The sequence below is a fragment of the Orcinus orca genome, chromosome 11 (genome assembly GCF_937001465.1).
Source record: "Orcinus orca chromosome 11, mOrcOrc1.1, whole genome shotgun sequence".
In the NCBI taxonomy this organism is placed as follows: Eukaryota; Metazoa; Chordata; class Mammalia; order Artiodactyla; family Delphinidae; genus Orcinus; species Orcinus orca.
This window is the reverse complement of record NC_064569.1, coordinates 66,608,239-66,633,451: the sequence shown is the minus strand read 5'-3', so window position 1 is coordinate 66,633,451 and position 25,213 is coordinate 66,608,239. Positions and strand designations below refer to the sequence as shown.

Here is a 25,213-nt window from a genome sequence, read left to right as displayed (position 1 = left end):
GCTTTGGGGGGATAAAATTCAGTCCAAAGCATGACACAATAAATTCCCTCTCCTCCTTTTGTTCTGAAGGCATTGGGTTGGGTTTTCAGTCACTTCATATGACAGAGTTCCAAATGCTACAGAGCCACTGCTGTTGACTTCAGCACTCAACTCATTCCATTTCTGTCCTTATGAGTCTGTCTGCCTTCCTAAGCAGACCAGTGCAGTGGGCAACAAAGCCCGTAGGACAGACAAGGCCATCTAGTGGGGAGGTTTAGAGCATGGCCTCTGGGGTCTGGGCTGGGTTTGAGCTCCAGCTCCATCATTCACTTAGCCTCCCTCTGGGTGTGTGAACTCACCTATAAGTGGTATGGACAAAAAGTCCCTACCTCTGGAATTATTAAGAGGATTTGATACATTAATATTCATAAACTACCTAGAACAGTGCCCGGCACCGTGCTACCATGATGTTTGTTAAATATCAGGTCCGTACATACATACCTGTGTTAAATCACTGCTTGTGCATTTATTAGCGTGTGACTGCATGTTACTTAACTCTTCTGAGCTGTTCCCGTTGAGTGATAGCACATATAAATTTACTAGCACAGGTCCTGACATAGTGAACACTCAATAAATGGCATGTGAACAAATGGATAAGTTGCAATTAAAAAAAGAAGTTCCCCTTTTTGTCTTGAAATTTTCACTTTGAATTGAGTATATTTAATTTGGAATTCCTTTATAGATTTATTAGATTCATCTATTTTTCTCTCGACTTCAGAAAGCATTAGTTATCTAATGCTCAAATATAATTATATGGAAATGACAGCTGTGTCCAAATGAGATGGAATAATTTAGACTAGCATTTGATAACAGTGCTTTCCACAATTCTTAAGAAATCTGTTGCTGAAAAAATAGCAGGGCAAAGTGGAAGTCTAACAGGAGCTGTGTAATTAGCAATTATTTAGATAGATTACTTTTCTAAGAAACTTTCTGTAATGCAACAAACCACAGACTTCTTATTAAAATTATACTCTATTAAAAGTATTAAAATTATACTCTATTAAAAGTAAAGACCAGAAAAGCAGAATGGGTTGCCTCTTTCTTGTTTAATCAAAGCAGGGGTTTGTTCAAAGTCAGGGTTCTACCTGACTGTAGATGAGATTTATATCATGGAATTCCACATCAAAGGATCTCTTGAACTGCTGACTTAAGTTGGGAAAAGAAGATGATAACTGTGTGATTTTGCAGCCAGATTCACATTTTAAATTAAAATTTTCCACTTTGTCCAAATTGGTGACTCTCAGAAGCTGACCTCTCTTTCTCATCAGGGGAATGGCTTCCTGTCCCAAACAAACAGGCTATCAAGGTTATTCAAAATTTTGTTTCCAATTTTCACTTAAAATTTTTTCTATTTTAAAATTATTCCTACAAAAAGTCAAACGATAAAGATATGTTTAAAGAAAAAGTTGTGTCCTTCATCCTCCATTTCCCCCTCTATTCTTATCTGTCTGAGGTAACCAGTGTCTTCAGTGTATTTCCTTTTTTAATGAAAGTGGAATCATATCGTACACATTACTGTCTCTTGCTTTTTTTTTTTTTTTTGTATGTGATTAACATCCCTCCTCCAGGGATGTGAGCTCAAACACATTCTTTACATAGTGGCATAAAATTTCAAGTAAGCATCACCAGATTTTATTCACTAGACCATTTAAATTTTTTTCAGATTTTTTCTTTTGTCACCACAAAGGATGTCAATAAACATGCACATGTTCTTACATTGACAAAAAACACAAAATGAGATTTCTCTAATGTGCAGTGATTTTAGGGTAATTTCAAGATGATACCACATCCTTCCAACACAGTAAAAGGAAATAATGACCTCTGTGAACAGGAGACTCTGAAAAAAAAAAAAATAATAGAATGTAAGGAATACATTTAAATACTTTAGGTCACAAGTGATCCCATTCACTTTTGCAATGTGGTGCGTGTTGTATTCAACCTCTGTAAATCATTTCTAGATCTATGAAGAGGGCCATGAAGTCTCCATATTGGAAGGCCGTGGGTAGTTTCTCAAAGTATGGTTCCTAGAGGCACACTGGTGGGGATCACACACATGTTCACAGTAAAGATTCCACTGCCCACCACCTGGAGATTTTTATTTAGTGGGTTTGGAGTGGGGGCCCGGTAGCTTCACATTGCAACCAAAAATTCCCAGGTGGAATTCCCAGGTGAAAGCATTGGAGTTTGTAAGTTTGGGACTAGATTGGGGGTCAGCCAAATTCAGCCTTCCACCTGTTTTTTATGGCCTGTGAGCTAAGAATGGTTTTTACATTTTTAAATGGTTGAAAAACAATCAAAAGAAGAAGAATATTTCATGATATGTGAAAAGTAAATGCAATTCAAATTTCAGTGTCCATAAATAAAGTTATTGGAACACAGCCACACCCATACATTCTGTATCTATGGCGGTTTTTGGGCTACAACAGCAGAGTTGAGTAGTTGCCACAGAAACCATCTGGCCACAAAGCCAAAATATTTACAATCTGGCCCTCTATAGGAAAAGTCTGCCAGCCCTTGGACTAGGTGGTCTCTAAGGTCCCTATCATTTCTGAATGTATTTTATTCACTGTCTTATTTACCTCCTTCCAAATGCAAATGCACCGCCAAACCCTAGAGCTGGCACAGACCCCTGGAGGTGCAGAGCGTGGGTGGAGATCAGACACCAGGATGAGTTATAACTTAGAAGGCAATGTGAGCCACGTATAATAAATTACACGTTAGCACAGTCAGAAAGTGAGTACAACTGCACCAGCTAATCCTAATGCCACATTACACGAACCGGGCTCTGGTTCCAGTGCTCCCACACACTGGCTCATGGAATCCTTGCAACAACTCTGTGATGTAGGTGCTATCTTTTTCCTCCTTCTATAGTTGAGGAAACTGAGGAATGGAAAGGTTAAGTTACTGGCCTAAGCGTACGTTATTATAAGTAGCAGAGTGGGAATTTGAACCGAGGTAGTCTAGCTGCAGTGTCTGGGCATAAAACCACTATGCCATTACTGCAGGGGATAAGGGAAAAGTCATTTAAAGGTAAAAATCACCATGTTTGGACTCATATCTCAATTCCAGTTTGAAAGTCAGGGTAGTGGGATGTTACCTTCTGGTGAACATGACCTCACCTTTTTACCCAGGGTCACAAGGTCAAATATCCTCAGGGCCGGTTGGGAGCATCGCTGAATGAGGAACGCTGCCTTCTCAAACACAGCTGTTTTTCTTACTTTGAAGAGCACCGTGGAAACAGAGCCTTTTCATCACAGGAAAACAGCTGTGTGAGGAGTGATGGTAACTGGCAGCTGAAGGGCTAGGAGACAATCACGTGTGGTGAGGACTGTGTGTGGCTGGAGAGGAAGTGCCCCATCGAGAAAGGGCCTGCTCGTCACCTCTAGCTTCTTACTGACATGTAGAAATGAGGGCAATCCAGATTTTGGTAGTGTGACCTCCCAACATTTCAGAGTTCAGCAATTAATTCAAATATTAAAAACAAACAGAGAAAACACACTGTCTGGGCCAAACAAAATAAGATTTCAAGTCACCAGTGTGGGACCCATGCTTCAGTAATTTTCTCTTTAGGCTAAATCATCTTAATGCGAAACCTTTCCAAACGGATCTGTAGGCCCAGACCTTTAATCAGAGCATGGCTGCCCCCTTGAACTGGTGCCAAGTTTTGCAGTCAACTGTAGTTGATGAGAGCTACAAAGTTACCTTCAGATGTCCGAGTCCTACCTGTCAGATACTTATGCTGTGATCAAGCCTAATGCCCTCCTTATGTATGTTACAAGAAATGTCTGCTTTATGTTAGTAGACAATCTTTACCAGGACTGGCAGCATTGATAAGTGCTTTTCCTTAATGGAAGAGCATATTTTCATAGCTTTTCCAGGAGTGTCTTGGTACTTTTAATGGAACCATGATCCATCCCCTTAGTTATTCTTCAATCACACAATGCTTATTTCATTGAATACAATGGCTCATGCCCATTCACTGATGGCCCCCAAATAAAAGCTCTTTTTTGAAATTTGAAAGTGCTCCAGAGTAGAGTACACAACAAGGAAAAGAACAAAACAGAAAAATGCCAGTTGTTCAGTTGAAGCAAAAAAAATGATGTTCAGAGTACTGTAAACTTGAGTGATAAATCACTGTTAATAAAATAATTTAAAAACATCCGTCACTCTGACAATCTGAAATGGTATTTAAATCGTTTAGACATTCTATGAAAAATCTATCTAAAGAACTTTCAGATCCCATAGGAAACAATTTTTTATAATATTTTAAAATATTTTCCATGAGATTCTACACAGAAAAATAGTGCCTTAAATGGAATTTCAAAATCAATCAAAATTTATTGCTCAAATTTGACGTTTATGTGTTCCAGTTGGAGTTCATGGACTCTGCACAAAGTAAGCATTATTTTGAATATTTTCAGTTACTTTAATATATAGTGTCATAAATAAAGGACAAATTGTCTTCAGAGGCCTACCTAGGAGTTTGGAGTATGAAAAACATGACACTTTGGCACTCAAAACAATTCCCAAATGAAAACTAAAGGATTATATAGAAGCACAAACAGGACACTGAATTAAGAAAATGCGAAACTTTACAAAACATCAATTGAAAAAACAATCACAAAACACTTAACACAATATGGTATCTTGGATTAGATCATGAAACAAAAAGATATTAGTGGAAAACTATTGAAATCTGAATAAAGTCTGGAGTTAATACTAATGTGCCAATGTTGGCTTCTTGGTTTTGACAAATGCATGGTCTGAATGTAAGATATTAACATTAGAGGAAACTGGGTGAGAGGTATACGGGAACTTCATTTTTGCAACTTTTCTGTAAACCTAAAATTATTCCAAAATAAAAAGCTTACTTGAAAAAAAAACCCACAGAACTGGTAAGAGTATTAATCTGTGCCCTTTAAGCAAACAACAGAATAGGGTAGGCTGATAAAATTTACTTGCCATTAGTGCCATCTGTGTATGCACGTGTGGGTGGTGTATGTATATATCAGGGGACAGGTGGGGATGTGTGAACACAGGTAACATACTTCCATCTTTTCCTCAGTTGACAGTCTGCTACTCCAAGTGTGAAAGGACAGAAATGAGTGTGGGAAGTGAGTTCCTAAACATTCTATTAATAAAAATATATATAATAAAATATATTAATACAATATATTAATTATATTTAAATAGACATTAGGAATTCCTGTCTTAAAAAAGATAGGTCACTGTAATTGGACAACGCCCAACTTTGGCTCTTTTGTGTGTTTTTGATTTTTTTGAAGTTTTATGTCTCTTGGTTGTATCTTTTAAAATATATACCAATGAAAAGGATTAGAGTTTGTTTCCAGACTCTATAAAGCATATATATATATTTTTTGTGGTACGCGGGCCTCTCACTACTGTGGCCTCTCCCGTTGCGGAGCACAGGCTCCGGACGCGCAGGCTCAGCGGCCATGGCTCCGGGCCCAGCCGGTCCGCGGCACGTGGGATCCTCCCGGACCGGGGCACGAACCCGCGTCCCCTGCATCGACAGGCGGACCCTCAACCACTGCGCCACCAGGGAAGCCCTAAAGCATACTTTTATACTCATTTCTAACCCCTCACCAAAGAAGCTACCTTGTCACAGGTTTCCCCTTTGCTGTACAGAACAGAGGTGTTAATGAGGTCGAGTAGACATATACCAGCATCTTAAAAGTAACTTGAATAGGTCTGCTTTTGGGCAGGATGTAGTAGGTCACAGCAAACCAACACTTTTACTGCAACCACCAAAAAAAGGGCAAATAAACTACAAAAAAAAAGCACATATTTTAAAAGATATCAGAAAGTAAGGAAATGGCATAAACAAAAATTCCAGAAAGAGGACAATCACTTCCTGAAATAAGCTGGCAGCTGTTGGTCATCATTTTCTTTAAGGTCTGAGCATTGATCTTGGCTGAGCCAGAGAGCTTCTACTGGGGGAAAGAGATCCTAGCAAATCTTTCAGCTTTCTTCTGGGGCTAGAGGAATCAAAGGGAAACATGGAGGGTCTCAGAGATAGATGATAACAGTGGAACATTTGAAATGCAAGTAGAGAACCTGAGTTGTGCCCAAAGACGTTTTGATATGGTTGAGATCTCAAGAATCAGGATTGGGACATCGGGATCCAGCTGACACAGATTCTATACAGAAATGAAGGGTGGAGCAGATCTGAGACGGCCGATTCCTCCTACTTCATCACCTCCTATGACTCCAGCAGCCGATTATGATGCCCGTCCACCTCTGCACCAGCACCAATTCCTGTGTCAAAAGTTCAAGCAAACGGGAACCAGCAGAAGGGCACCGGGTTCAGCAGTGATGGTGCTGTGTAGTGAACCAGAGCGAAGCTCCTTCCTGGAGACTGAAGGAACCTCAGATGGAAGCACAGGGTGAGCTCATCTACAGATTTACCATTGGATGCCTAGAAGTTCCATGGTTCACGAGGAAAATGTGTGCCAGTTGTCAATTTGACTCCATCCCCGATGACATTAAGACCTGATTTCTGTGCTAGGCCTTCAACACTCTGAGTTAAATAGATATGACTCTTCTTCTTACTCAGTAAACATGAGTTGAGGACATTTGCCTTGAGGGAGCCAGAATCCTTAATTTTTGCATGAAGTGCGTTACAGAATAACAGAGCAGCTCTGCGCTGAAATTGTGCAAAGGTGAGAGAAAAGCAGCGCTGCAGCTAGTGAGTCACATATGGAATCTTTTCTTGATGGATTCAGTCACGATTTTTAAATTTGTTTTTAAACCCCACTCTTCTTGGCATTATTCTAATATGCACTGTTCTAAGAAGCTGCGAAGGGAAGGTCAAATTCTAGTTTCTTGCTGTACATCATTTGTCATCATAAAAGAACAGCTTAAAACTGAGTCAGCAGGATCTGTTAATTTCAGTGAAATTGAAGAATTAAACTCCATGTCATGAAAATGGAGTTTTAGGAAATATTTTATCCCCTTTATTTTGTCCTCATCTTGATGTATAATCAGCTGCATTTAAGTTTGGGGTTTATTTATTGAAACAAAGCAGATATAAGGCACATGATTTAATCTATAAACAATTTCAGTTTGGCCTATTTGTCATTCAAGGTGTGTGCTCAATTTAGAATGGCTTCTGCTCACTCAACTCTCTCTCACGTGCTCAGTGATTAAATATTTAGATTTACAGCAAGCTCTTGACACCACCATAAAAAAGGTCACATTTAAAAGAGCTGCAAAGTGCCATAAAGACCTCAGAAAATCAAATATAATCTTGAGAAACACTGCCATTATATGGGAAGACAGTATAGTGTATATTTTTATTTTGTTTTGTTGTGCTGATTATGTATACTGAGTTCTCATAAATGAAAAGAAGTCGTATGTTCTAAAAAAATATCTGTCAAAGTAGCCTAGGTTTATATGCATCACATTGTTTTCTTTAACAACGGGTTCAATTTGAATTTTGATATAAAGAATTAATAGAAAATTGGGGCCATTTGGGGAGTTAGTCCATGGCAAGTTTTTCTAGTTACAAGGAAGCATTTAATTTATACACTTTTATTCTAATAAAAGATGCTAGTAGAGGAAAATAAAATACCAAACATCAGTAAATGTGATATTAGCAAATATAATTTCTATCATTCACATATAAAACAGATGGCATGTAAGAATTAATAGATTTGAACATCAGCCCACTTAGAAATATTATCTAGATTTATTAATTTTTACAGTGCTTTCTTCACATGGGTCAGCTGGAAAGTCTAAATAGTTGCTATACATTAAAAATATAATGTTAGCTGCAGATAATTTTTAGAATCAACTCAATCTTTTACACCAGTTTAGGTTCCCCTGTTACTTCCTTTCATAAAATCCTGTTTAGCTCCTTCATTTTATTTGTTAAATTATAATAATTGACTAATTAATTGTGTAATTTTTGTTGTAGTGCCTTTCCTGTTACGTTCTGGACTCCGTGAAAGCTGAGACTATGTTTCTTGTTCACTATGCTAAACTTAATATTTAGTCCAGCACTTAAAACACAGATCTGTTCAAAAAAGATGTTCTTAATGGATAAAGGACTGAATGACTGGCACCAGTGCTGGGCAAACTATGGCTCAACTCCAGCCCACTGCCTGCTTTTCACCGCCTGCAAGTTAAGAAGGTTTTTTCCATTTTAAAATAAATCTACTTTTCAAATGGTTATATAAGTGCCTAAACAGTAACCTCAGTTTTGCCTGTTGGCCCATAAACTCTACAATATTTACTATCCGGCCCTACGAGAAGAAAGTTTTCTGACCCTGATCTGGACCAGCGCCGTTCACTAGAACTGTTGTGATGATGGGAATGCTCCATAGGATAGCCACGGACCACATGTGGCTGGTGAGCACATGAAATTTCTCTGGTGTGAGCACGGAACTGAATTTTTAATTTTATTTCATTTCATTTTAACTGATTTAAATAATCCCACGTGGCTAGCAGCTAGTGTGTTAGATGGCAGTAGACCTAGAGATACAAAAGAATAAACCTCATGTGAATACAGCAAATAATTACTCAGAGATCAAGTATATCTGCAGAAAAATATAAAAATATGCACTAATCTAGCAGTTTAGTTAGTCTTTCTGGCAAAAAAAACCATAGAATATAAAAATAAACTAAACTATCTACCGCTAGTGCATTAAAACAACCAATGTTATGACAATACTTTTAAAAAGCACAAAGGTAAATATTAATTCATTTAATTTGATAGTTACACAGAAGCTCATTTAAAATAAGTGGTGGGTCTTCATCCTATGAACTGCAGTTGAGAAAAGAGTTCTTTTAGATAAGGAAGATAATGTTAATGTTCTATGAACAAATAAATGAAGAATATTGCTTTAATGAAGATTTTAAAGTTTTTCTTTGCTTTATTGAAGGACACACCACTTATCTGCAAAGAAATTCTTGAAATACATAGAATTCTATTAAAGCAAAATGTTCTATAGAACAGTAGGAAGACATTAGAGCCCATAAACAAGTAAAATCAACGATATAATCTGATGGTATCCTCAAATAGCATTAAAGTAGGTATTAAGGTGGATTGAGGGCTTCCCTAGTGGCACAATGGTTAAGAATCTGCCTGCCAATGCAGCGGACACAGGTTCGATCCCTGGTCTGGGAAGATCCCACATGCCGCAGAGCAACTAAGACCATGCGCCACAACTACTGAGCCTGCGCTCCAGAGCTCGTTAGCCACAACTACTGAGCCCATGTGCTGCAACTACTGAAGTCCATGTGCCTAGAGCCTGTGCTCCACAACCAGAGAAGCCACCGCAATGAGAAGCACGTGCACTGCAATGAAGAGTAGCCCCCGCCTGCTGCAACTAGAGAAAGCCTGCCCGCAGCAATGAAGACCCAACACAGCCAAAAGTAAAATAAATAAACTTATTAAAAAAATGCATTGAGAAGTAAAGATTCAAATTGCAACGTGAAGTTTACAACACCCACATTAATAAATGATTTCAAGTCTTTAAGTTGAGAAGCTCTTAAAAGGAAATCTGAATTTTGTGCTATTTAGCATTGAAATTGTTTGCTGCTGTTATTTATAACACTTGAAGTTAAAATAAAAATTGGAGTAATCTCCTTTTCTTGCTTATGCTGTTTCTGACATGTCTATGTATGAAATAATATCTCCCTGAGTAAAACTACTTTGGCTGCCCTCTTATTTCAAATGATTTTATCATTAGGGAAAATCTGAAATCACAGTGGACAAATAATCCCTTAATGCTTTTCCTGGCTAGCAAGTAATTTGTCAAAACAATCCAATTTCCAAATGGCATACAAAACCAATAAGATACTGAGCCAATACATCTGTTCCTCTCTGTATTTAGAGTATGGACAAGTGCCTTTCATTTTGGGTGGAAAATCCTGATTTTGGATTCTTTAACATGACAATTTAGCTCTAGTAACAAAATATCATTTATCATTTCTCTTTGATAAAACTTTAGAATTTTTAAAAGCCGGGTTTTATTGAGATACAAGTCACATGCAATAATATTCACCCTTTTAAAGTGCAGTTCAATAAATTTTGACACACATGCAAGTTGTGTGTTCACCACCCAAATTAACATATGGGACATTTTCATCACCCCAGAAAGTTCCCTTATGCCCCTTTGTAGGCAATTCTTCCCTTCACCCACAGCCCAGTGGCAACCAGTGACTGATCTGTTTTCTGTTTCTACAGTTTTGACTTTTCTAGAATGTTGTATAAATGACATATAAATACAGCATGTACAGCAGGTGTCTAGCTTATTTTGCTTAGCCACTTACTGTAATGCTTTTGAAATTCATCCATGTTGTTGCTGGTAGCAGCAGTTCATTGCTAGCTGTTGCTGAGAAGTATTCCATTGTATGAATGTACCACAATATTTTTATCTATTCTGCTGTTGATGGATTTTTGACTATTATGGATAAAGCAACAATTAACATTTGCTGTATGGACCTCTGTTTTCATTTCTCCTAGGAAAACATCTATGGAATTGTTGGGTCATATGGTATGTTTAACTTTATAAAAATCTGTTCTCCAAAATAACCGTATCATTTGCATCTCCATCAGCAATCTTTAAAGCTCGGGTTGTTCTACATTGTCTCCAACAGTTAGTATTATCAATCCTTTTAATTTTAGCCATTCTAATGGGTGTGTAGTGGTTATCTCCTTTTAATTCATCTTTTCCTGTTGATTAATCATGTTGAATAGTTTTACATGTGTTCATTGCTGTTTGCATATCTTCTTTGGTGAAATATTTGTGCAAATCTTTTGCCTCTCTTTTTGCTGAGTTTTTGTTTTAATATTTACATACTCTGCCGATAAGCTCTTTATCAGGAACGTGCTTTACAAATATTTCTTACCAATCTGTATCCTGCTTTTCATTTTCTTAAGTGTCTTTTCAAGAGCAGACATTTTAAATTTGATGAAGACCAATTTGTCAGATTTTTTGCTTATGGTTTATGTTTTTTTGTGTCCTAAGGAGCCGTTCCTTAACTAAAGTATTTTCTCCTACATTCTATTCTAGGTTTTTAGTTTTCTCTTACATTTAGATCTAAAATCCATTTCAAGTAACCTTTTGTATGTGATACGTGGTAAGGGTTGAGATTTTTTTTTTTCATTTTGATACCTAATTATTTGTTAGCACCACTTGTTGAAATGAGTGTTTTTCCCCTTGAATAGCTTTGACACCTCTGTTGAGAATCAACCACCTATATATATGCGGGCCTATTTCTTAACTCATTAGTTTGTTCCATTCACCTATTTAACTGTCTTTAAACAAATATCACACTCTTGATCACTATAATTTTATAGTAAGCCTTATAAAATTTTACATTTTAAATATATAAAGGAATACTGATATCCTTCATAAACCTAAGTACTCCTGAAATAGTTGTTTATCATATAGTGTAGGTGGAGGCTTACACTGATTTGGGGAGATATCATTCCTCTAAATATGGAAGAATTGCTATTCATAGTTGTTATTTTAGGTGGTCTGTTTTCCTGTGTTCTACAGGTAGAGGGTATACTGAACCCAGGGAATCCACAGATAGAATTCAGGGCATCCATGATCATGGATCTTGGAGAAAACCTATTTCTTTATTTTCACTAACCTCTGAATGAAATTCAGTGTTTCCTTCTATTATAAACGTGGACAAAAAACCTCAGTATGACTGGCAGTACCTGAAGCTCTTGCCAATAGAAGGTGCAGATATTTTCATGTCACATTACAGCTATGGCCGATATCTTCAAATATTGCTCACATCTATTGTTACTTCAAAATCATAGTAGTTTTTATTATTTATTTTAAAATATTTATTTATTTGTTTGTTTTTGACTGTGTTGGGTCTTAGTTGCGGCACATGGGATCATTCATTACAGCACGCAGGCTCTTCATTCCGGCGTGCGGGCTTCTCTCTAGTTGTGGTGACTGAGTGGGCTCCAGAGCATGTGGGCTCTGTAGTTACAGCACGTGGGCTCTGTAGTTATGGCACGTAGGCTCTCTAGTTGTGGCATGTGGGCTTAGTTGCCCTGTGGCACGTGGAATCTTAGTTCCCTGACCAGGGATCGAACCCACGTCCCCTGCATTGGAAGGCAGATTCTTAACCACTGGACAACCGGGGAAGTCCCCATAGTAGTTTTTAGAACTGCTACTTGATCTTGTTATTTAATGAGTAATAAACACACATATTACTAAATTATCATTTTTAAAAGCTCTGTTATTAACTATCTCTATATGATTTGCTTCCTTTGTCAAATTATGTATTTTACTATATGTTAAAAAACATTGCTTGAGAAGGGGCCCAAGGGGTCTCTGGCACAGAAATGGTTTAGCTCTGCCCTCTGTATTCCCATTTCATAGACCTACTGCTTAGGCTGTCCTCCAGCCTGAGAGGTCCATTCAGAGCGTCTTTTACGCTTCAGTTTAGAACACTGCAATATTACAAGCTTTGGGTTATTTCATCTTATACCATATATAATTACGATATATAACATATTTTATATTATAAAGGTTCAATAAACCTTAATTAAACATGTGAGACTGAACAATGCTCCATGTCAGAATCTGGAGATTCAGTGGTGTTTCTCACGGTTCCTGCCTTTGAGTCATTTCGGCACAGAATTGCAGGCAGATAAGGAAGTAGGCCTGGTAACGTACTGTTCATGTGCTCTCCACATGGCAGCCACCTAGATGATGTTCTTACTCCTCGCCTGGGTGGCGGTGGAAGTGTGGGCAGAATATCAGCCACTGCTTCTCACAGGAATTGACACATATGAGGAAACCTAGAGAACAAGAAAGCATTAACCAGAATGGGAAGAGACTCACACAGAGGAAACCTGTGCAAGCATGAAACTTACCTCTGCCTGCAGCCTTGGGGCAGAGGAATGGCCAACGGGGGAAATATGCATGGCCTGCCTTCCAACTCCCCCGGATGTGTCCGGAAGACAATCCTTCTCAGCATGCAGAAGTCAAGCGGCTTCCCACTCTTGATGAGAATATTCAGCTTGCATTTACTACTTTATCCCGGCAGGCGAAAGTTCTTTCTCTCAGGCTCCCTCTTCCCCCGACAGAAGTTACTAGGTGCAAAGCCCTTGGCTGACGCAGCCCTTCTGGCAGGGCCCCTCCCCACTTCTTGTGCCTTCCTCAGCGCCTCTTCAGTGTGCATCCTTGGCTTCAGTTGGTTCCTTCCCTCCTGGACTAGTGAGTGGTACCTGAGAGCGTGCTTAGATACCATGGTACAAATGGGAGGGACACCTGTGGACAGACTCACCATCCCAGTTTCTCCTTCAACACTTCAGCCCACGGGACCCAGTCTAGAGGGGTAGAGGTCTTCTCCCACCTGGATTAATTATGAAGAGACATTCCCTCAAGCCTTTCTTCAGCCGGCCAGCAGCAGGGGCTGCTCAGCTAGTGAGGGACCAACTGACTCTGCAGCACTGTTGGCAGCTGGGACAGAGCCTTTCCTGCCTGTGTCTGCTGGGGCACTGGGACCATTCCTTTGTGATGGGCTCTATTTTTCACTTTGTTTACCAGGGTCTAAATGGAGCAAATTCCACCCACACATCTTGGTAAGATAGGGGTGTAGATGAAAAATCTTTATATTTTTGAGGGTTTCTGTTTACTTGAGGAAATTGCTTCATCTTGCTCAGTTATCCTTATGGGAAACAGGCTGCCTATCTTTGAGGGGTTCCTGCTTCCAGTTGCTGAAGTGATATTATACTTTCTGAGGAAGAGGAAGGTGCTCTTTCTTGCTCTCTGTAGGAGAGGTTTTTTGTTGTTGTTTCTTTTCTTTTTGAAGGACGTTTTAAATTATGACCATAAAATTTCATGGCTTCACTTACTGGGCATTATTCGATTCTCTCAGAGGATAGGCTAGTTTCCTTCCCCCTGGAGGATCAGTGTATTCATTTCCTTCCTTTCCTCGCCAGCATGCTCTGAACGCTTTCACTGCTAGGCACAGGGCAAACAGTAAAAATGATAGATTTCCTGCCCTTCTAGGTCAAAGAGAGGAATACAAACATTTTAAAATTAAGCGCGATAAATGTCACAGTCATCTGTGCGGAGTACCACTGGGGCATAATAAAAGAAGAGTATTTAAATGTGGGGGCAGGCTCATAAATACTGAAGGAGAACACAGGAAAGTGTTGGCAGGAAGAGAAAGGGATGCTAGCCTTCCTGGAAGAAGGATCGGTGAGAGCAAAGTCCAGATGGAGGCAACACTTGAGATGCCGTGGGAGTTGCAGCAAGTCTGGATCATTTGAAACTGGGGTTAGATGGAGTGCAGAGAAAGACTATACGAATGAACTAGGCAAGGGAAGCATCATGGAAGATTTGGACGCCCTGTTTAAGAGTTTGGATTTTCCTGTCAGAAAACTGGAAAGCCATAGAAGAGTTATAAGCAGGGGTAGGAGACTCATGCCAAGGAAACCAAAGGGCAGTTATGAGGCTCTGAACTTAGTAGCAGTGGGACTGGAGAGGAGAGGCAGTGAGGAGAAAGGTAGGAGGTTGAATGAACATGACTCAATGTTCCAATGGATTGGAAGGAGGTTATAACCTATAAACTACATATATATATATATATATATATATATATATATATATATATATATATATAAACTATAACCACTAGGGTGGTTATAGTTTTCAGCTGAAAGTTTACTTCACTGAAAAGGAGTATTAGAGGAAGAGTAGGTTTGACCGGAAGTTTAATTTTAGACATGTTGATTTTGAAGTGCTGGTGGAATGCCCATGGGAGTGGCAGTGTCCATCAGGCAGATGAATAAACAGGTCTAGAGCTCAGGAGAGAGAGGTAGCCTAGAGAGGTAGCCTAGAAATTCAGATCTGAGCATCATCAGATACAGGTCCTTTTGGAAGCCAGGACCATGTCCCATGGAAAGTGTGTAGAATGAAAAAGGCCCAAGGACAGAGCCTTCAATGGAAAAGTCTAATAGTTAAAGCACAAATAGAGAAGAGGCTTCAAAGAAGGCAGAGAGAGAACAGATAGTGGAAGGAGAACAGTCTAGGAGCAGTGGCTCTTTTGGCTTCTGGGAAGCAACTCTTGGGGGTCAGATGTTCTCTCCATCTCCCTGAATCTTATGGCCTTCCTGTTTCTGTGTATTGGCTTTCTCTCTTCTCTCTAATGACCTCTTTCTCTGCTCATTCAGTTTCTGACCCTCATAACTTTGGCTTCACATGGTCAAACACTGCCCCTAGAATCTCTTTATATACCATGACTTTTCAACTTCCACCCCATACTTTTGTCTATTTCAAACTCCCGAGAAAGGGAGAATCTGATAGGTCTAACCTTTCTTCAGGTCACATCAAGGATCTAGGTTGCCTTGACCAGGTGTGTACTCATGCTCCCATCACCTGCGGGCCTGAGAGTCTTGGGTATAAAACATGGCTGTCTGTGTTCACCCCTTTGACAGGAGATATGGGCAAAGAGAAAAAAATGTGGTTACTTAGGCTGAATGATATCTGTAGTTTTAGAAAGTTTACGGAAGGGGTTCCTCAACAATGGCAGACACGGTAGTATAGTCAAGAAAGTATCCTGTGGATCTGGTGATGTGGTTGCCAGTTGCTGGGATTGGGGGGGGGATCTGGTTGCTGTGAGTTGGCAGTGAATGAGGGAAGGAACTGGAGACATAGAGCTGTGGCTTCCCCTTAATCAGGATCTTTACCTCAAACTTTATAATATAAAGGAAGGGCAGTGATGTTGATACAGGACAGAGTCTAGTGGTGGTTGTCCTTTCTTTTCCTTCTCAAACATATGATTATTATTTAGTTATTTGCCCTTGTTCTGTACTAGAGCAGTGGTTTGGACCTATGAACACAGATAACAGAACTAGCCTTAGAAAAAGGAGAAGGGATCCCTTTGAATAAGACTGTGGGAAGGAGGGAAGGAGAAGTGATGTGGGTAAATTGTAGGAAAGGTAAGAGGTTGGCAAAGGGCACTGAAGTCCACTCCGCAGTCTTTCCCCCTTCACTCCCTTCGCTCCTTCACTTCTCTCCTCCCTAAGAGTTAACTGATAATTGAATGATCCTGCAGATTCTGAGATAACCTAAACATATCCCATAGAGAATCCAAAGTAGGGTAACTGTCCTGGTCCTTTAAGACTGAGCAGGCTCTGCTGTTGAGGGCAGCACACCAAGGAAAGCCAGGCTGCTAGTAGTCTTGCTTTATGGTATAGCTTTCTTTGGAATGATCTGTAATGCTGATCTATTAGCAGGGGTTTCTGTCAGCCCTACCAGCATTCTGGGGCAGCCCACTCAGTCTGCATTCTGCCCCTCAACCTAGCGATGGCCATGGTGTCATGGGCTACTTATAAAATATCATAGAACTCATTGACTCTCATTATGTAAATTGTCTCATTGACTCTCATTATATAAACTCTCTCATTATGTAAATAAAGGAACTGAGACCTGAAGAGGTGAAGTGACTTGCCCAGGGTCACATACTTGGTGGCAAAACCAGGAAGAGAACATAGGCTTCCCAACTCAAGGCTCAATGTTATTATTATTATTGTTTCAGTGTGATCATTTTCCCACTAACTGCTTAATATCCTGCCAATATCCATTATGTGCTCAATGAGAGTCCTGGTTTTTCCTGAGCAGGTGATATTTCAGATGGGTTGTGAAACGTGAGCAGAGCTCACCAGGCAAAAAGTTAAGGCAAAGGGTTTGACTTGGGCTAGTGTGCAACATCTACTGCCTGGGATGAGGTAATTACCATGCGCAGAGACAGAAAGTGACCATCGGAAGCCTCTCATGGCCTCTGTTTGAAATACCACAAGCTTGGACTACATGCCTTCACCTGGCCATCCTTCCTGAGTGGACAAAACACATGCACCACCCATCATCTTGTCCGCTCATGCTCTTACATGTAACCTACTGTGTTCTTCCCCCTTCTCACTCATTCCCCCATTGTTGTGGTCCTTTCCACCGAGGGCTTCTGGAAATCCTTATTTAGAGAAAACCAACGACCCTATACTATCACCTTATTCACCAAACACCTACCACCCTGAAGCTTGGTTAACTCTCAAGGAACCACTTGCCAAACTCTCCAGTGCCGGATGCTTATTTTCTCACATCACATGGACCGTGAGGAGAGGCTGGGAGCCTGAGTGGAGGAGAGGGGGGTTAGCCTTCCTCCTGGTCCCCACTGCCCGTCTCATCGTAAATTCTCCACTGTTGAATAAAAGAAGCTGGATGTTAGCTGGCTATAGCAGTTGCCATCATTTGTCTTCTAAGAAATTCCCAAGAAGATTTAGCATTTGTCTGTTGTCAACTAATGTTATTTTCCTAGATAATCTCTCTGAATGACATTTTTTTCAATACTCTTCTCTTTCTAGATATTCTTCCTCAGTAACCCCTTGAACGGTCATGATTTAAACAACCATTAATAGATCTTCAGCTCAAAGTTTCCTATGGGTTCCAGGTTGCATATTGGATATCTTCAACATGTGGGTATTATCAGACACAGCATATCCAAAATTGAACAATAAGCAACCCCTTAGACCTTTGTTCCTTCTTAGACTTTCTTCCTCAGTAAATGGCTGTGCTACTTAGCTAGTCACCCAGGCTAGAAACTTGAGGGGAGGTGAAGGGTGAGTATCCTAGACTTCATTCTGTCTCAACTACAATATAGGATCAGTAACCAAGTCATGATAATTTTACCTCCTTGATTTAACTTTTTTCTTTTCCATTTCTACTTCCGCTGCCCTAATCAAGGCATTATCTCTTTTCATTTAGGTTTTTGAAATGGGGTCCTAACTGCTGCCCTAGCCTTCAGCTTGATTCTACTCCAATCCATCCTGTAGGCTATATAGTCAGAGCGATTTTTCTAAACTAGAACTATAATCACATCACTCTCTTCCTAAACTCCCTCAATGAACCTTCTATGCCTTGAGAGGCAATGTATCTCTTTGGCATGTCATTCACGGCTTCCAGGCCTAGGACCCTGTCAAGCTGTCTGGTCTTATCTCCATACTCACCATTCACATTAAACAACTTTCAAGCCCCTAATGGAGTCATGCTCTCTCATGTTTTTGCAATAATTGTTGCTTGTCCTTATTGAGACGTTACTATATACAAGGATCTCTATTACTTGATCTCTTTCTGCTCATAACTGCACGTGGTTACTGTTTTTCCCCCGGTTGACAGATGGAAAAACTGAAGCACAAATAAGTTAACTAACCTAACTAAGGTCACACAGCTAGTGAGGGACACAACTGGGATTTGAACTCAGTCTCAGAGAACCCATTCTTTTAACCACTATTTACAGCACTATCACTCTGTCCCTCCTCCTGGAAGACCCTTCTTTCTTCCTTCACTTAGCTTACCTCATACTTATCCCACGGCCATTTATTCTGGCTTCTGCTTCCATCAAAATTCTGAAAAATCTTTCACAAAAAATGTCAATGACGGACTTCAGTGGGAATTTTCCCGTTCTCTTCTTACTGGATCTTTCAAATGCTTCCAACCATTGGTTACTCCATAGGCCTTGAAATATCCTCTTCCTTGATTCACATGATGATCTGCTCCTGGTCCTTCTGCCTTATCTCTGGATGTGCTTTCGCAGCCGCGTTTGTTGTTCACACTTCTCTACCGAAACTTCATATTGGAGTTTTAGTTTCTCCATTCTTTTCTCCTTATGCTTTTTGCACTGAGTGATCTCATCCATGTTCTAGCTTCAATTTCCATCTATACGTTGATAACTTCTACATTTGTATCCATGCTTTCCCTTTGTTCTACAGACCCTTTTAGACCCGTGTTTCTTTAATATTCCTTGAATTTCTCAAAAGTATCCTGCACTCAACATATCTGAAATGGAATTTTTAGTTTTCTCCCCAATATTGCTCTTCAGTGTGCTTTAGCACCACCTTCCACCTAGAGAAACAATCTAGAAACTTTTATAGCCCATCAACCAAAGGGCACTAAGAACAAAACTGTAGTCCGAACTAGATTTATTTCGCTGACCGCAGCCGGGGGGCATGCACTCCAGGAGAATGGGGGGTTGTCTCAGTAAGAGAGAGTTTTTAGGAACTTCTTATAGGATTTGGGCTTGTAATGCATGGTTGTAGGAAGGATTTAAAAACATGAGGTCCAGTTTTGAATTGGAGGTTGTCAAAAAGCTAGGGAAATTCAATAACTGGTCTTACTTATTCTTTTTTTAACATAGAAGGCAGGAGGATTAAAGTGGGTTGAGAGTAGTCACTGCTATGAAGTTGGAGTTACATGTTAGCCAGAAGAGAGATGTTGAGAATGGGCTTGTCTGTCTTGTTCCAGACATGTCACTGAGTGGCCTTCTCTGAATATTGTCTATAATTGTCATTTATTTTGAGTTTTAGTACCTCCCAGTTTTAGTTAGATGATTTTGGAAAAAGTGATTTTAACTCTCAGCTTTAATTTTCCAATATAAAAAAATAAAGCAAATATCTATTACTATTTGGAGCAGAAAATTCAAGAACACTTTACCTATGATTTTAGTTGTACACATATTTCCCTTCATTTTAATAATGAAACTCTTTTTAGGTGTCTCAGAAAAAAACAAATATTTTTCCTGCCATTTGCAAAAACAGTTCCATCTGACTGGTAGATTATGAGACCTGTCCTTTAGGGGCAGGACAACCAAGAAATCATCAATTACTTGAAGTTTATAGGATTATGCATCCACCAATATCTTGACTGTCTCAAGAGGAAACCAAATCATTAAGACCAACACAGAAGACCCTCAAATAATCAAGAAGTAAGACAGCATCTGTAGTGGCTAAGCAGTTAGACTCTGAAGCCAGATGCCTGAATGTGAATCTTGACTTTACCATTCCCATGCCTCCTCCAACTCGGAGCAAGTTGCTGGACCTTTCTGTACTTCAATTTTCCCTTCAGTAAAGCAGCAGAAATAATACAGTCCCTTCCTCTTAGGATTGCTATAAAGATTATAAAATAAGTTAATAAATACAAAGTGCTTAGAACAGCACCTAGCATAGAGTAGGCACTCAATAAATATTTAGTTGGCATTATTATTAAAATCCATCATGTCATTTGGAGTTTTAAAAACCTTTTAAAATTTGAGTAGTTGCCAAGGACACTCTGTATAATGGTACGTAGGTATATAAGAGAAATATAAAGTTGGAGTAACCTCTAAAATTTTAAAAACAGATCTGGCTACTCAAGGAGACTCCTTCAGAGAGCTCTCAGATGCCAACACACTTGAGAATAGTGAATCTGGAATTATGTTAACATATTGGAAGCTTCCATGGAGGCTGCAATGGTGAAAGAGCAATTTGAATAGTAGACTTCCAAAACTGTCAAAGAAATTGATGATGTATCCCTACTTGCCAGAAAGGGGCTTATGCAACACCTTTGGACTGCATATAACAGGAACTACTTGGGGGGGTTTCATGAAATCTGTAACTGAAGTGGCTCCTTCTTCTCTTCCTGTCAAGCTGGCCATTTTGACATCTATTAACTAATACATGTAAGTGGGGTAAAATTTGTTTTGATTATGACATCTGTTTAAATTGGCCTTCTGTGGCTGCTCATAATTTCAGTTAAACTATGTGCTTTTAGCATTTACTAGACTGGAGGTGGATTCTTTGGGGAAGACAAAAACAGAGGTTACAAGAAAGATTAAATTGTAGGTTATTATTATTTTTTTAATAATCAAATGGGGCACATAGAAAAGTTCTTTGTATTTATTCTTTTCTTTTTTTTTTTTTTTTTTTGCGGTACACGGGCCTCTCACTGTTGTGGCCTCTCCCATTGTGAAGCACAGGCTCCGGACGCACAGGCTCAGCGACCATGGCTCATGGGCCCAGCCGCTCCGCGGCATGTGGGATCTTCCCGGACCGGGGCACGAACCTGTGTCCCCTGCATCGGCAGGCGGACTCTCAACCACTGCGCCACCAGGGAAGCCCTGTATTTATTCTTATATTTGGTGAATGGTCATTTGTGCAGTTTTGGAGGGTATCTTTGAATTTAATTTATTGGCACACTTATGTAGACCTCAGTTATCTGAACTGATTTCTGTCTAGTCATTAGTAGATTGCTTGCCTATGTTTCCTTATATTTTATGTACAAATATCTAGGCAGGAGCCTATTCAGGGTTTGCAGTTCATTGTTATTGAAGCTGTCTGTGGATTCTATGTTTAACCATCAATGATTTCCCAAGCTGGCAGCTTTTATGAAAAGAACTAAATCCAAATTTGGCCCTGGATTGAAAAAAGCAGAGTTCCTAAATAGTTAATGTGTATGATACACTTAATAGTATTATCAACCTTTAACTAGCAATTATCCTTCTGGGAATGTAGTCGTACAGTGTAAATGATTGAAGAAGAGAATGTCATATGCTCAAATGTATTCACAACAGTCTTAGGCACAATAGCAAGAGGTTGGAAGGTCCAACAATAAAATAATGGGTAAATAGAGTATATGTCATTAGGATGGACTCTTAAGTCATTAAAAATGATCACGATGAAGGCAGTATAGAATTATGGGGAAATGTTTCTTACATAATATTAAGTAAAAGAGGCAGAATATAAATGGTATGTTGATTGTTAAGGCAGATATAAACAATAAATGCATTTGGACCGACTGAAAATAACTACTTGGTGGTGGGAATGTGAGTAATTTAACTATACTTTCTTCATTTTTTTTTTAAACCAAAAGAGAGAAAGTAAAGAATTTTAAATAGCATGATCATATTATTCGAGAGCCAAATTCCTCATTTATTTTTCATGGATTTGTAAAAATGACAGCTTGTATGTTAACTCAATTTGAGGTTTAGCCCAGGAACCCGATTTGTTTGCCTCAATAGATTCACTGTATCTTGATTTTTAAAATAAATTCTATGAAAATTCCAATGCCAACTGGTCTGCTATCTTTATTAATATGAAAAGATCGCATGGGTGAAAGATACCATAATCAGAGATAAACAGAAAAAGCACGGAATAAAATGTGGAGCATCTACCAAAAGATATGAAGGCCTTTTGAAGAGTTGTTCCTAATTCATATATATGTTAGAGTTTTATGGTAAATATACAGATAATACAGAACATTTTCACATTCTTAAATTTTACTTACAAACTAAATCTTTTACATTATATTGAAAAGACATAGCCTTAGTCAGTTGTGAGAAATGGCTGCAAAAAACCCCACAATTCAATCCCCAAATTTATTAACAAGTCCTGTTGCAGTAATGCCTGTTAAAAAATGTCAGCTGAAGGCAGAAGGAATTTGTGAAATTCTGGTCTCCTTTGTATTTATTCTTCGGCAGTGACTGAAGAGAGGGAGGTCTAATATTCTTAGGTACAGACCTCTCGAGCATGAGGCAAGATGTGGTCCATTTAGGGCAGGGCTGTGAGTGAGCACCCTCGGGATTTGCATGCTCCCTAACCTGGGAATGCAGCAGATACTAAGGGGCCTGGCAGGGTCTTCTGTGTTCTTGGGCATAAAACTCTCTCAGAGGAGCCTTAAAGAGGCTGTCTTCTCAAATGTTAAGCACTTGGGGGTCTCTTAAAATACCTATTCTGACTGAGTAGGTTTGGGGTAGGGACTGAGATTCTGCATTTTTAACAAGTTCTCAGGTGATGCTGATGCTGTTGGTCTGCAGAGTGCAATTTTGCGTAATACAACTCTAAGCTCAGCTTACTTGAGGAAGAAAAGGTGATGCAGGGAATCTCCTGCTTAATCGTTGCTTCCCATATTATTTCTACGACTGGAAGCTAATCTTTGGACAAGGAAGCATGCCACTGGCGTGGACTTCAATGTAAAAAGAAGTGTTATTACATACTGGAATAATTTCTTACAATTTTAGCTTATCACTCTGGTGTCCAGAAAGATCAGTACTGGTAACTAAGAAATATACTCTATAACTCATATGTTGAAGTTTTAAGCATTGCTATATGCCCACCAGCTTTTTGGAATGTTATCGTCCTAACATTATGCTGTGTGGTCATCTATTTAGTTCGCTGTTTTTAAAATTTTCTTTGGAATTTTCAAATTTCATTTACAGGCCTCTTTATAAAACCCCCTCTCCGATTCTTCTGGGGTGGCCCTTGTATATATGATATATAAAATGTCAAAGTAGTTGGTATTTAATAATTGGCAATTATCTTTAGGTTTATTTTTAGTAATTATCTTAAGATTTATTTTAAATTTTTATTTATTTTTTATTTTATTTATTTATTTATTTTGGCTGTGTTGGGTCTTCATTGCTGCGCGTGGGCTTTGTCTAGTTGCAGCGAGCGGGGGCTACTCTTTGTTGCAGTGTGCGGGCTTCTCATTGCGGTGGCTTCTCTTTGTTGCAGAGCACGGGCTCTAGGCACATGGGCTTCAGTAGTTGTGGCTCGCGGGCTCTAGAGCGCAGGCTCAGTAGTCGTGGCGCACGGGCTTAGTTGCTCCACAGCATGTGGGATCTTCCCGGACCAGGGCTCGAACCTGAGTCCCCTGCATTGGCAGGTGGATTCTTAACCACTGCGCCACCAGGGAAGTCCCAAGATTTATTTTAAAATTAAAATTAATATCATGGGCAGGAAGCTTCTTGGTTTTCACTGATCTTCCCAAGTAAGTTAAAACTAAGCACTATCTGGCATATATATACAATGGCATATATATACAATGGAATATTACTCAGTCATAAAAAGGAACGAAATTGAGTTATTTGTAATGAGGTGGATGGACCTAGAGTCTGTCATACAGAGTAAAGTAAATCAGAAAGAGAAAAACAAATACCAGATGCTAACACACATATATGGAATCTAAAAAAACGGTACTGATGAACCTAGCATCAGGGCAGGAATACATACACAGGCATAGAGAATGGACTTGAGGACACGGGGTGGGGAAGGGGAAGCTGGGACGAAGTGAGAGAGTAGCATTGACATGTATACACTACCAAATGTAAAATGGATAGCTAGTGGGAAGCTGCTACATAGCACAGGGAGATCAGCTCGGTGCTTTGTGACCACCTAGAGGGGTGGGATAGGGAGGGTGGGAGGGAGACGCAAGAGGGAGGGGATATGGGGATATATGTATACATATAGCTGATTCACTTTGTTGTACAGCAGAAACTAACACAACATTGTAAAGCAATTATACTCCAATAAAGATATAAAAACAAAACAAAACAAACTAACCACTATCATTGGTGTTCAATTCTTTCAAAAGTGGCCTCGGGCTGCCACTTTTAACTTTAAATTGCAAAGTTCTGATTTTAACTTAGCATATACTTACAAGACAATAAAAGCCAAGTATGAATCTATTATCCAAAGTAGTAAAAACAAAATACATTATTTGGAATGTCAATGGGATTCTTATCATTGAATCTTTTTTTCTTAAGTCTATGACAGTGAGCTGAAAGATCTCTTAAATGTGTTTCCTGTAACACATTTTTATAGAAAATACATTTACATGGTTATTTGTTTAGTTTTGAATATAGTACTATACACCTTAATTCTTTGGCCCACCAAAGTCTGGAGATCACAGGGTTAGACAAAAGGAAAGAACAAAAAGGAAGTCTGTAAGCAGACACTGGGCACTGAAGTCATTATGCTTTCAAGATAATAATTAAACCCTAGAGTGAATGAAAAATGGGTGAACTGTTCTCAAGTATTACTGCTTGCCCCTTGGGTGTATATTACTGTTTTGATACTAACAATCTATATCCCTAATACACGCTATTGAATTAATTTGTTGTTCTGAGAATTGAGGTTAAGTGTGAAAACACCAGTTTATAGATGTTCAATAAAGTTTTGTTGGACTTTATATGTCTTACTTGATCAGAAACACATATACTCTGTTTCTGGAAAAGTCAGAGAGATTTCGTCTTCTATTTCCTAGATGGCATTTCTATTTTGGCCCTGACAAACAGCTATCCTACCCTTCTTATTCATTTGCATCTTGTAGACAGTTTAGAATCTAAAAATCAAGACATAAATTAAATGTGCATTTGATGTAACTCCACCAGGCTACTATGACCTTCAGAAGCTCTGTAACACTGCTTTATTTATTAACTAAAAAAAGCTCCAAGAGATATAAAGTTTTAATTTTCATAATAATAGAACAGTAAGGAGATATTGGTTGAATTTACTATTGTTTCATTAATCTTAAAGGTAGGAGGTATGCTATTAACAGCAGCAATTTTAATGAAATCCTTT

At 39.1% G+C, this 25,213-nt stretch overlaps 1 protein-coding gene across 1 annotated transcript in view; it reads right to left on the bottom strand.

Annotated features, from left to right (window-relative positions):
- Positions 1 to 1,608: 1,608 nt before the first annotated feature.
- Positions 1,609 to 25,213, bottom strand: part of METTL25 (methyltransferase like 25) — a 131,593-nt gene continuing 107,988 nt past the window's right edge. Inside the window, exon 13 of the mRNA XM_012537039.3 lies at positions 1,609 to 12,838. The gene's annotated coding sequence lies outside the window, so the exon portion shown is untranslated. The remainder of the gene's footprint in view (positions 12,839 to 25,213) is intronic.